This window comes from Miscanthus floridulus, chromosome 19 (assembly GCF_019320115.1).
Source record: "Miscanthus floridulus cultivar M001 chromosome 19, ASM1932011v1, whole genome shotgun sequence".
Classification (NCBI taxonomy): domain Eukaryota; kingdom Viridiplantae; phylum Streptophyta; class Magnoliopsida; order Poales; family Poaceae; genus Miscanthus; species Miscanthus floridulus.
Window position 1 is genome coordinate 4,685,944 of NC_089598.1, and position 11,952 is coordinate 4,697,895.

An 11,952-nucleotide genomic window follows, 5' to 3' on the forward strand; every position below is an offset into this window, starting at 1 on the left:
GGGCCTAGGACAGTAAAATATGGTGCTATGTTCTTCTTGACATACGCCGTGTATAGGTGTTTCTTCCAAGTCTGAAACTTGGTGGCCATCTTCTTCATTGCCCAATCCCTAACTCGCTCCTTCAATTTATCACCATCTATTATATCATCATAACCATCTGTTTGGAGCGTGAAATGTACCAAGACATCTTTCCAAATTAACGCCTTGTCACGATCGGAGACAAAACTGATATGAGGAGCATTGGTCTTCTTCTTCCATTCACGGGTACTAATCGGGAGCCGGTCCCATACAAGGTAACCACAGTGGTGCACAAATTTCATTTTATTCGGCCCCCCCCGGTTCTCCTGTATCCACATTGAACTCCGAGATGATGAAGCGGCCCTCCAATGGCTTTTTGGGACCTCGAACATTTTTACTCTTCGTTGTAGTTGTTGATGTCGATCTAGAGGGCTACAAAACATAAACATTATTTTTAATGTCATGAGCACACATAAGACATATGATAATATATATAGCTAATAATAAAAAATATATACTTAGCCAATATGTTGTTGCTCATTTTGTTCAAGAGCTAAGTACTGACTCCCGTCATCTGCATCCTCTTGCACGTTATTTTTAGCACCATCATCGCCGGCAACTTGAGTGCCAGTGTTGATCAAATTCATCATCAACTCCTCCTCATCCATGTTTCTCGGGTCGGCCATCTAGCTTCAAAAAACAAAACCAATATATAGTACGTCAAATCTTTGCTTACATGCGTAAAATCTACGAACAATATGCATTATTAACTAGGCCACGAGAGAGGGCGATGTGACAAGAGTGGCGGTGCTCCACTCCGCCGTATATATGTCTGTACACATGGGTGAACGAGGGCGGCGGTGCTCCGCCGTATACATAGAAACGCATGGGCGAACGAGGGCGGCGGTGCTCCGCGACGTATATATACATGCATATGAATACAAATGACGTATATATACGTGTCGGCGCGGTGGCCGGTGTGCTGACGACGACGACGTGAGGCAGGCCGGCGTGCTGACGACGATGACGACGTGAGGCGGGCCGGGGTGGTGTCGGTGCGTGATGTTGTGATCCTATGTACCATGTGAACCATGTAGTCATTCATCATATGAGAAAATTCTATGCTGATAATGTAAGTATAAGTCATTATGAAATGTAAGTATATGTGTCTTATTGCTAATATAACCATTACTATTTCCGAAATGATAAGAATTTATTTTCTTCTTCTACAGGCGATCTCTTATGCTATGATATAAAGTTTGAAGATAGTCTTCCTGGAAAAAATATGTAATGCTCATATTACTTTAGCAACATTAATATATTATATCTGTATATTCAAAGTTCACAAATGAAGAAACGTTGAAGTTTTCCTTCATTGTCTGTAGCCATGCATGCAAGTCCAACCAAAACTGCTTACATCATCACATGTGATATTTTTTATAAACTAAAAAACGCTTAGTTTAAAAACTGGGTATCCAAATTGAGTTCCTATTTGACCATTATATATCCTACAACAAATCCTTCAAAAAAAAGACCCTACATGAATATTTTTGGATAAAATTTCGTTAACAAACGTTGATCTATGAAGATAGAAAAAATTCTTCTATTGAGCAAAGGTAGTGTTCTAGATTCATGAAACAATGTTCAGTTTCCGGCCACCGTCTGAGAATGTACAAAGAGATCGACGAACATATCACCTCGAGCTCGGCAGTGGAGGGCCTCGGGCGCGGTGGAGGGCCTCGGGCGCGGAGGAGGGCGCGGTGGAGGGCCACGGGCGCGCGCGGAGGAGGGGCACGGGCGTGCGCGGTGGAGGCCGCACGAGGAAGAAGAGGGCGGCGGTGTCACGGAAGGCGAACGGACGGCGGCGCGAGGAAGAAGAGGGTGGCGGTGTTCGACGAGGAAGAAGACGAGCGGATCGATCTGCGCCAGGCGCTGGAGGTTATATATCAGGGAGATTTACTCCCGGTGCCAGCCACCAGCCGGGAGTAAAAGTCCTTTACTCCCGGTGCGTATTACCAATCGGGAGTAAAGGTCTCTTTACTCCCGGTGCGTGTTACCAGCCGGGAGTAAAGGTATACCTTTACTGCCGGTTGGTAACATGCACCGGGAGTAAAGGGTTTTTTGGCGGGCCACGAAACTGCAGCCCACCTTTACTCTCGGGTGGGCTTCCCACCCGGGAGTAAAGGTGGCCTGCAGTTTCGTTTCCCGCCTGTTACAAGCAATAGTCTTGTTAAATACAATAGAAATGCAATAGTTTTTGTTAAATACATAGTAAATTAAATAAAAGGCATAAAATTATTTTATTAAAAATATGGATTTTCTTTTTGTTTATTGCACATAGGAAAAATCTATAACCTAACTTTTTTTATTTTTTGTTACAATTATAAAACATAATGTAACTAATATTTATTATTTCGTTAATGCAAAAATGTAGTGTTTAATTAAAATTATTAAAACTATTGGTTTTGGACAGGAAATTTGTTTTCACATCATTTTAACGTTAATATTTTAATTTTTCATCACTCAGTATCCTAATTTACCTTTTTGAGAGAGAAATCCCACCAAATCAAACATTGATTTAATTTGAAACATGACATAATAAACATCTGAATTCACAATTATTACATAATATCTCAAACATACACTATATTAAATCACTATATCATCAAGTGGGCATAGCAGTGAACTTCTTCTTTACGTATGTCCCTTGGTTATGATCGCTTCGTAACCATGGAGTGTCCTCATCATTTACCAAGATGCTAGGGTCTTTGTTCACTTTGAAGGGTGGAATTCGGTCATCCTTTTCATAATCTTCTGACATGTCCGACTTGTCCTCAATTCCTACGATGACTCTTTTCCCTGAAAGAACTATGTGGCGCTTTGGCTCTTTGGTTGAGTCATTATCGTTTTTCCCTCTTTTTGGTTTGGTAGACATATCATTGACATAGAACACCTGATTCACATCCTTAGTAAGGACGAATGGTTCGTCTTTGTACCTAATATTACTAAGGTCTACTGTTGTCATTCCATCCTCGTTGTCTACTGTTACCCCGCCTCCGGTCACCTTGACCCATTGGCACTTGAACAATGGGATCTTCAAAGTAGGTACATATTCTAGTTCCCATATTTCATCTATGCGTCCATAATATGTCTGCTTATTCCCATTCGGGTCTGTGGCATCTATGCGGACACCACTATTTTGGTTGGTACTCCTTTTATCTTGGGCTACTGTGTAGACTATGTTCCCATTTATCTCGTACCCTTTGTATGTGACGATATGCCATGATGGTTGCATAGCCAATAAATACAGTTGCTCATGGATGCTCTCATCACCTTGATATTTTTTCACAACCAACCGCCGAAAGTTTCCATGTGCTTATGCGTAATCCAAGCTTCAGTCTTCCCTGGAAACTCGGATCGTAAGAGATCCTTGTGTGTCTCAATATACGGATCTACCAAAGAGGAGTTCTGTAGAACTGTGTAGTGCGCTTTATTGAAATAATCATCATCCGTACCAATATATGTTTTCCTCCCTAGTGTCCCCTTTCCGCTTAGTCTCCCCTCATGTCTCGATTCAGGAACACCAATTGAGTCAAGGTCGGGAATAAAGTCAACACAGAACTCAATGACCTCTTCTGTTCCATAGCCCTTGGCGATGCTTCCTTCTGGGCGAGCACGGTTGTGAACATATTTCTTCAGGACTCCCATAAATCTCTCTAAGGGGAACATGTTGTGTAGGAACACAGGACCGAGAGTGAAAATCTCCTTGACTAGGTGAACTAGGAGGTGTGTCATAATATCAAAGAAGGAAGGAGGGAACACCAACTCAAAGCTGACGAGACATTGAACCACATCATTCTGTAGTTTAGCTAGATCAGTTGGATCAATTGCCTTCTGAGAAATTGCATTGAGGAATGCACATAGCTTCACGGTGGCTAGACGTACATTTGGAGGTAGAATTCCTCTTAATGCAACTGGAAGTAATTGCGTCATGAGAACGTGACAGTCATGGGACTTTAAGTTACAGAATTTCTTCTCTGGCACATTTATAATACCCTTTATATTCGAGGAGAATCCAGATGGTACCTTGATGTTGTTTAAGCATTCAAACATGATTTCCTTCTCCTCTTTGCTTAGAGTGTAGCTAGCAGGACATAAGTAATGGCGTCCATCATCTGTCTTCTCTGGATGTAGGTTGTCTCTTTCTCTCAAACAACGTAGGTCCTATCGTGCTTTAAATGTGTCCTTAGGCTTTCCATACACACCCATAAAGCATAGCAGGTTCACACAAAGATTCTTCGTCAGGTGCATCACGTCGATCGAGCTGCGGACCTCTAGGACTTGCCAATAGGGTAGGTCCCAAAATATGGACTTCTTCTTCCACATGGGTGCGTGACCGTTAGCGTCTTTCGGAACAGGTTAGCTTCCATGTCCTTTTCCAAAGACGACTTTCATATCATTGACCATATCGAGTACATCCTCACCGGTTCGGTTGCGAGGCTTGGTCAGGTGGTCTGCCTTCCCTTTAAAATGCTTGTCTTTCTTTCTTACGGGGTGATTTGCAGGAAGAAATCGACGATGGCCAAGGTACACGACCTTTCGACATTTTTTCAAGAATACACCTCAAATATCACCGAAGCAGTGTGTGCATGCATTATATCCCTTGTTTGACTGTCCTGAAAGATTACTTAGAGCAGGCCAATCATTGATTGTTACGAACAACAATGCTCGCAGATCAAAGTGTTCCTGTTTGTACTCATTCCACACACGTACACCTTCTTTATTCCACAAAATGAGAAGTTCGTCAATAAGTGGTCTCAGGTACACATCGATGTCATTGCCAGGTTGCTTCGGGCCTTGGATGAGCACAGGCATCATAATGAACTTCCGCTTCATGCATAACCAAGGAGGAATGTTGTAGATACTTAGAGTAACAGGCCAAGTGCTATGACTACTGTTCTGCTCTCCAAAAGGATTGATACCATCTGTACTTAAAGCAAACCTTAAGTTTCTTGCGTCATTTGCAAACTCCAGGAATTCTCTGTCGATTGCTCTCCACTGGGACCCATCAGCAGGGTGTCTCAACATATTGTCTACCTTACGGTCTTCTTTGTGCCATCGCAACAATTTTGCATGTTCTTTGTTTCTGAACAGACGTTTTAAGCGTGGTATTATAGGAGCATACCATATAACCTTGGCAGGGATTTTCTTACGCGGACGTTCGCCCTCAACATCACCAGGGTCATCTCGCCTGATCTTATACCGCGACGCATGGCATACCGGGCATGCATCCAATTTCTCATACTCTTTGCCACGGTACAAGATGCAGTCATTAGGACATGCATGTATCTTCTCTATTTTTAGCCCCATAGGACAGACAACTTGTTTTGCTTCGTAGGTAGTGGCGGGCAATTCATTGTACTTCGGAAGCATCTTCTTTTGGATTTTTAGTAACTCTCCAAATCCCTTGTCAGATACACCATTCTTTGCCTTCCATTGCAGCAATTCTAGTGTGGTTCCCAACTTTTTCTGCCCTGCATCACAAGTTGGGTACAACAATTTCTTGTGATCTTCTAGCATCCGCTCGAACTTGATCTTCTCCTTTTCACTTTCACATTCTCTTTGTGCGTCACGAATGACCTGAGAAAGATCATCAGCCGGCTCATCTTCTGCGGCTACCTCTTCTTCAGCTTCTCCCATTGCAGTACGTATCATTGAAGCACGCACCATCGGGAATAATATCATTGTCGTCCCATTGTTCTTCTTCACCTTCTTCCACTACAACACCGGTTTCTCCGTGCTTTGTCCAACAAATATAGTTTGGCATGAAACCCGACTTGAACAAGTGTGAATGAAGAGTCCTTGAGCAAGGATATTCCACCGTATTCTTACATATGGCACATGGGCAGCACATGAAACCGTCGCGTTTGTTTGCCTCGGCCGCACGTAACAAAGAATGCACGCCGTCAATGAACTCTTGGGAGCGGCGATCAGCATTATACATCCAATGACGGCTCATCTGCATTACATGACATAAATACCATATTAAAAAATAGATCATAATTAATTATTTATACAACATGCGTGCCACCACAAAAGATACAAATTTATGAAAGCATCGCAACAATGTAGACAATCCCAACTACCACTAAAAGAACTAAAGCTAAAATATATTTCAGGAGCACAAGGATTTCGCGACCAATCTCAACTAAAACAGACAGATCCTCCGATTGTGCAACATCTTTGGGCTTCTTCGGCTGGATCACTGCCTCATTAGCCGCCGTCGCCGTATCTGACTGTTGTGCAAGATATTTTTGCACGAGTTCAACATACTCTTCCTCCTAGTAGAAGCCTGAACATCGTCCACTGCCATCCCACTGAAATTAAAACAAAAAATTAGAACTTTAATCACAACCATCATGAAAATAGGTATAAACTAACCATAATCATTAAATACGATGAAATAACTCACATTGTGATCCGGACACTTGTAGAAGATACGATCCTTGTTGGGACCCTCCTTCTTCACTCGGTACTCCATCACAATCTTCGTCTTATCACGACACTTGCCGCATGGAATGAGAGGGAGGCCCGGCCTAAGTCGCTTTGGAAACCCATGAGAGGCCGAGGCCCCAGAAGCAGTTGCCATCTACTCTCTATACTCATTTTTTAATACACTATAAATTTCTCCTTTTATAAACAAATAAAATTAAGAAACTATAAAATTATCTAGATCTCTATACTCATTTTTTAATACATTATAGCTCAAAAACATGTTTTAATAAATAACCATCCATACTAGTTGACCTTGCTTACGTGATCATCTCGGCGAGCATTTCTCCACCGGATGGCACCGTACTTGGTCAAGGAAGAGCTCTGATTCTACGAGGAAGGGAACACGGTCTTCCACGACCGTTGCCGCTCTCCCTCGTAGAATCAAAGCTCCTCCTTGACGTTCGTTACCGCTCGGCAGAGAACATGCTCGCCGAGCTAAACACGGTCCGCAAGTTCAACTAGTACAGATTTGCTATAATTTTCTAACTATTTTCTAAGTTTATATTTATATATACTTTAACCTTCTTTCACGTAAATATGCAAGCTTGAAGTGATTTTGAGCTCAAATTGCTTACAAATGAAAAAAAAACCACAATAAAGAACCATAAATATATATAGTGAACAAAATGGCATAAGACAATGGTGAAAAATGAGAGTATGAGATTGATAACCTTTACAACTGAAGAATCGACGGAGGAATCGAAGAAATCGAAGAATGGATGGAGGAACAATAGAGGGAGGGAGGAAGCAAGAATACTAGTGCAGTGAGCTTCAAAATGTGCTGAGCTCGGGCTCGGAGAGGAAGAAGGAGACGGCCGATATATAAAGGGAGAACATTTAGTCCCGGTTGATGGCTCCAACCGGGACTAAAGGTAACTTTCCAACCCCGGGCGCAGCCACGGCCCGGGAGTAGACCTTTACTCTCGGTTGGAGCCACCAACCGGGAGTAAAAGTATACCTTTAGTCCCGGTTGGTGGCTCCAACCGGGACTAATGGTCCCTGCCACCTCTGTCTGGCGCAGTAGCCGTTGGGCAGGGACCTTTAGTCCCGGTTGGAGCCACCAACCGGGACTAAAGGTATTTCTAGTCCCGGGGGCAAAAAATTCCGAGACTAGAGCCCATTTTAACCGAGGATCAAAGGTCTGTTCTCTACTAGTGGATGCTCATTTGGGCATGAGAGTTGAAACTTCTTGCAGGAGGCAATCTATGCTTGTATTACAAGGTGACGTGGGCCCTTGCATGTGGATTCCTTGACTGCATGCAACACCAGCATGGCGGGCACGCAAGCAAGACACTAGAGGACGTGAAATTTCCGAGCCTGGAGTCCACAACACGTTAGCCTTCCTGCACCGGCCCTGAAAATTAGCCCTGAGAGTGTCACTACTACCGTGAAGATTTTCAAGCGGTGACTTTGGATTGTCGAAGGTGGTTACGGCATCCATTTGCACCCACAACCCACTATATAGATCCGCCCCTGTATCCCGCGCTGCTCGCTCGCTCCTCTATCCCGCGCCGTCACGTGCCTCCACCTGCGCCGCTCGCTCCTCTCCCCGCCCGCCACGCGTCCCACCAGCACCTCGCGCCTCGCTTCCTCTCGTAGCGTGTGCCGCTTGCCAGGCTGAGCCAAGGCCGATGCTGGATGGGGCTGGTGCTCACGTGCCGCCGCTCGTCGCCGGATCCCACCCCAATGATTGGAATCGACCGGCCCCAGCCTTCCCCTCCCCTATGTTGCAAATGTATGTTTAAAGTGTTTCAAATGTTTCAGAGGTATGCTGTAATTATTACGTATGGATGTTGCACAGGTAGATCGAGATGTTGCACATGTTGCATTTTTTTGCAAGTGTTTTTAGTCTTATGTTGCAAGCGTTTTGAAAAAATGTTTTCAGACGTATGTTGCAACAAATGTTTTATCTGGATGTTTCATATGTTTCACACATATGTTGCAACTGTTTTACCTGGATGTTGTATATGTTTCACACACATGTCGCAAGTGTTTTATTTAGATGTTGCATATGTTTCACACATATGTTGCAACAGTTTTCAAATGTTTCATTTGTGTCCGACGTATGTTGCATTCAAGTGTTTCATGTTGCAAGTGTTTCACGGGAGCACGGCCCAGGCACCGGGGCATGGGGCATGGAAGAGCTGGGGTCCGGCGGACGCGACGCTGCGAGCTAGGGGCCGCTCGCGAGTCCCGCCCACGCGAAGAGAGAGAGGAGGGCGTCCAAGGGAAGGAAGGAGCCGGGTGCAGCGACGAGGCATGGTGCGTGTCCGTGGCGAGGTGGACGGGAGCGGGCTGTGTGGCTGTCCATCCGGACGCGAGGAGCGGCGGGCGCAGGTCGCCAGCGGTCCCAATGGGCGTGGGCCCCAGCGGGTGCGTGAAAAGTAGGCACGGATGGGGGCCGGAGTGCAGGCGCGCCCCGGGGAAACAAATCGGCCCGGTACCTTATGGTCCGAATCAATATCCGATGAGACGTCCGGGCGTCAGCAGTTCCGTAAACATTAATAGAGGTAGGCGCTTCTCTCTGCGTGCCCTCCTCAATTAAATGAGGCGTGCAGGGCACTATTGCGTCAGTCTCCATTAATGTAGGTGTCTGTCTTCCAAAATCTTTTTAGCAGTAGTGTACGCCGCTAGTCTTGGGACTTCTCTCCTTCGAATTCATGTCCATGGACTCCAATGAGATAATGATGGCGAGCACGACTAAACCCTAGGGCCTAGAGGCCGTGAAGATGCACAACAAAAACTGTGCAAGCTGGTAGCCGCAGCCCGAACATATGCCGAATCACCACCCACACGATTGGAAAGTCCATACGTGTCTCCGATAGGCTTCTCTCGTCCCATTAAGACCTTGTTGTTGCATCATGCTCGTGCCGTTTCCTTCGTACGTTGAAAACATCATATGCATGACGTCCACATGCAAAAGATGTGGTGGATTCGTATCTTACATTAATTTAGGAATCCATTTTAGTTGGTAGCTGGAATTTATTTTTTAATAATGCAGCTTCAGTTTTTTTTTAAAAAAAAGATGAGGACAGGCCCACACTAATCAACTGTCGTTGGAAGTGAAATTCACATGCGGCCCATGCATTTCGTTTCAGACACATGGAAACATCACTGTTTGCAGTGGCTCTATATATACGTTCACACTGCAGATAGGTTCCCATGACAGGAGCGAGTGAAAGCAGCTATAAAATCAAACCGAACGATTTTTTCAATTTTTTTTTGTAAAGTAATCTGCTGCTCTCTCTCTGTACGCGTGGCAGGGGCAGACGCCAAAAGGGCTCCTCTGTTGCTGTACTGTAGCCACGACAGGGGCAGGCACCGAAAGGCTCCCACGCCGCACTGTAGCCACAACAGGGACAGACACCAAAGTCTGCCCTGCAGTCACATCTAGTCACTGTAGCAGCACGGCAGCCTGATATGTCTGTGTAATAGGATTAGATGGGTAGAGTTGTATATATAGCTTCCAACTACAACTCAGTAAAGAGAGAGAGTTCAGTTTTGCCATCTCCTCTGCAGAGCTCGAGCCAACGCTGATGCTTATGCTGTGTGCGCGCACCCTGTTCTCTCTCCCTCTTCTACCTCAAGCCGTAGTGTATGTGCAAGAACGCCGGTGAGCGGTCGGCTCACCCGAACGGGAGATCCAGGGCCAACAAGTGGTATCAGAACCGTACAAGCGCCGTCGCTGGACTAACCGCTGGCGATGACGGACGGTTCGTAGATGGGTGACAGCAGTGGCGCTGTTGTGGCTGTCCAGCCACGACAGGAGGTCGTCGTGCGCACGGTGCGGGAGATCAGCGGCACCAGTTGGCCGACGCTGACTCGCACCAACTATGACGAGTGGGCGGTGACCATGAAGGTCAAGTTCAGAGCCCGACGGCTCTGGAATGCCATTGACAAGGGCACCGACAACGAAGAAGACGACACGTCAGCGTTGGAGGCTATCCTCGCTGCTGTGCCAGCGAAGTACAGGGAGCCGTTGGGGGCGAAGAACTCTGCAAAGGAGGCGTGTGAGGCCATTGCAGCGATGCGCGTCGGCTCCGACCATGCAAAGAAGGCGACGACCAGCTGCTGAAGCAGGAGTACGCCAACCTCGAGTTCAAGGATGGTGAGTCGGTGGAGGACTTCTCCCTCTGCCTGCAGTCGCTCATCAGCAAGCTGAGGAGCCACGACATCACCATCGACGAAGAAGAGGCGGTCTCCAAGTAACTCCACTCCATACCGGTGAAGTACATCCAGATCGCTCTCTCCATAGAGACGATGCTGGATTTATCCACCCTCACCATTGAGGATGTGATAGGCCGTCTGCGGGCGGTGGATGAGCGCATGGAGCAGGCCACATCAACGACGGACTGCGGCAAGCTACTGCTAACAGAGGAGGAGTGGGCTGCCCGGATGAAGCAGAAGAAGTCCGGGGAAGCCTCCTCCAGCCGCGGTGGCGATGACAAGCGCCGCGACAAGGCTTATTCGGAGAAGAAGAAAAAGGTTGACCCCAACGCCTGCCGGCGCTGCGGAAAGACGGGCCATTGGGCAAAGGAGTGCCCAAATCACAAGCAGGAGAAGAAGGCTGAGGCTCATTTAGCGCAGGCTGATGTGGATGATGAGGCCACTCTCTTGATGGCGACATTTTGTGCATTGCACGACGTTGAGGCCAAGGAGAAGGGAGAGGTGATGGCGGTGGAAGGGCACGGCAAGGCTCTGAAGGCTGTCAATCTCGACGAACCGCGCGCCCAAGTCCACCTCGGACGTGTGGGCGGTGAGCAGGAGCAGCGGTGGTACCTGGACTCCAGCGCCAGCAACCACATGACGGGCTCCAAGGAAGCCTTCTCTGAGCTTGACGGCAACGTAACCGGCACGGTGAAGTTCGGTGACGGCTCAAGGGTGGCGATCCGAGGGCGCGGCACCATCATCTTCAGGTGCCAGAACGGCGAGCACCGCGCGCTGACGGATGTATATTACATCCCGCAGCTGCGTTCAAGCATCATCGGCATTGCCCAGCTGGATGAGCGTGGCAGCGAGGTAGTAATCAAGGACGGTGTCCTCAGGATCAGGGACCAGGAGCAGCGGCTTCTTGCCAAGGTGAAGAGACCCCGGAACCGATTATACCTGCTCAACTTGAAGGTGGAGCAACCGGTGTGCCTGGCAGCACGGCACACCGAGGAGCCGTGGCTGTGGCATGCCCGGTTCGGCCATCTCAGCTTCGACATAGTCGGTCGGCTGGAGAAGATGGTCCGAGGGCTACCCCACATCAAGTACGCAGGCGAGCTATGTGACAGCTGCCTGGCCAGGAAGCAGAGGAGGCTGCCGTTCACAAAGGCGGTCAAGTATCGCGCGGCGAACGCTCTCGAGCTCGTCCACGGCGATCTCTGCGGGCCAATC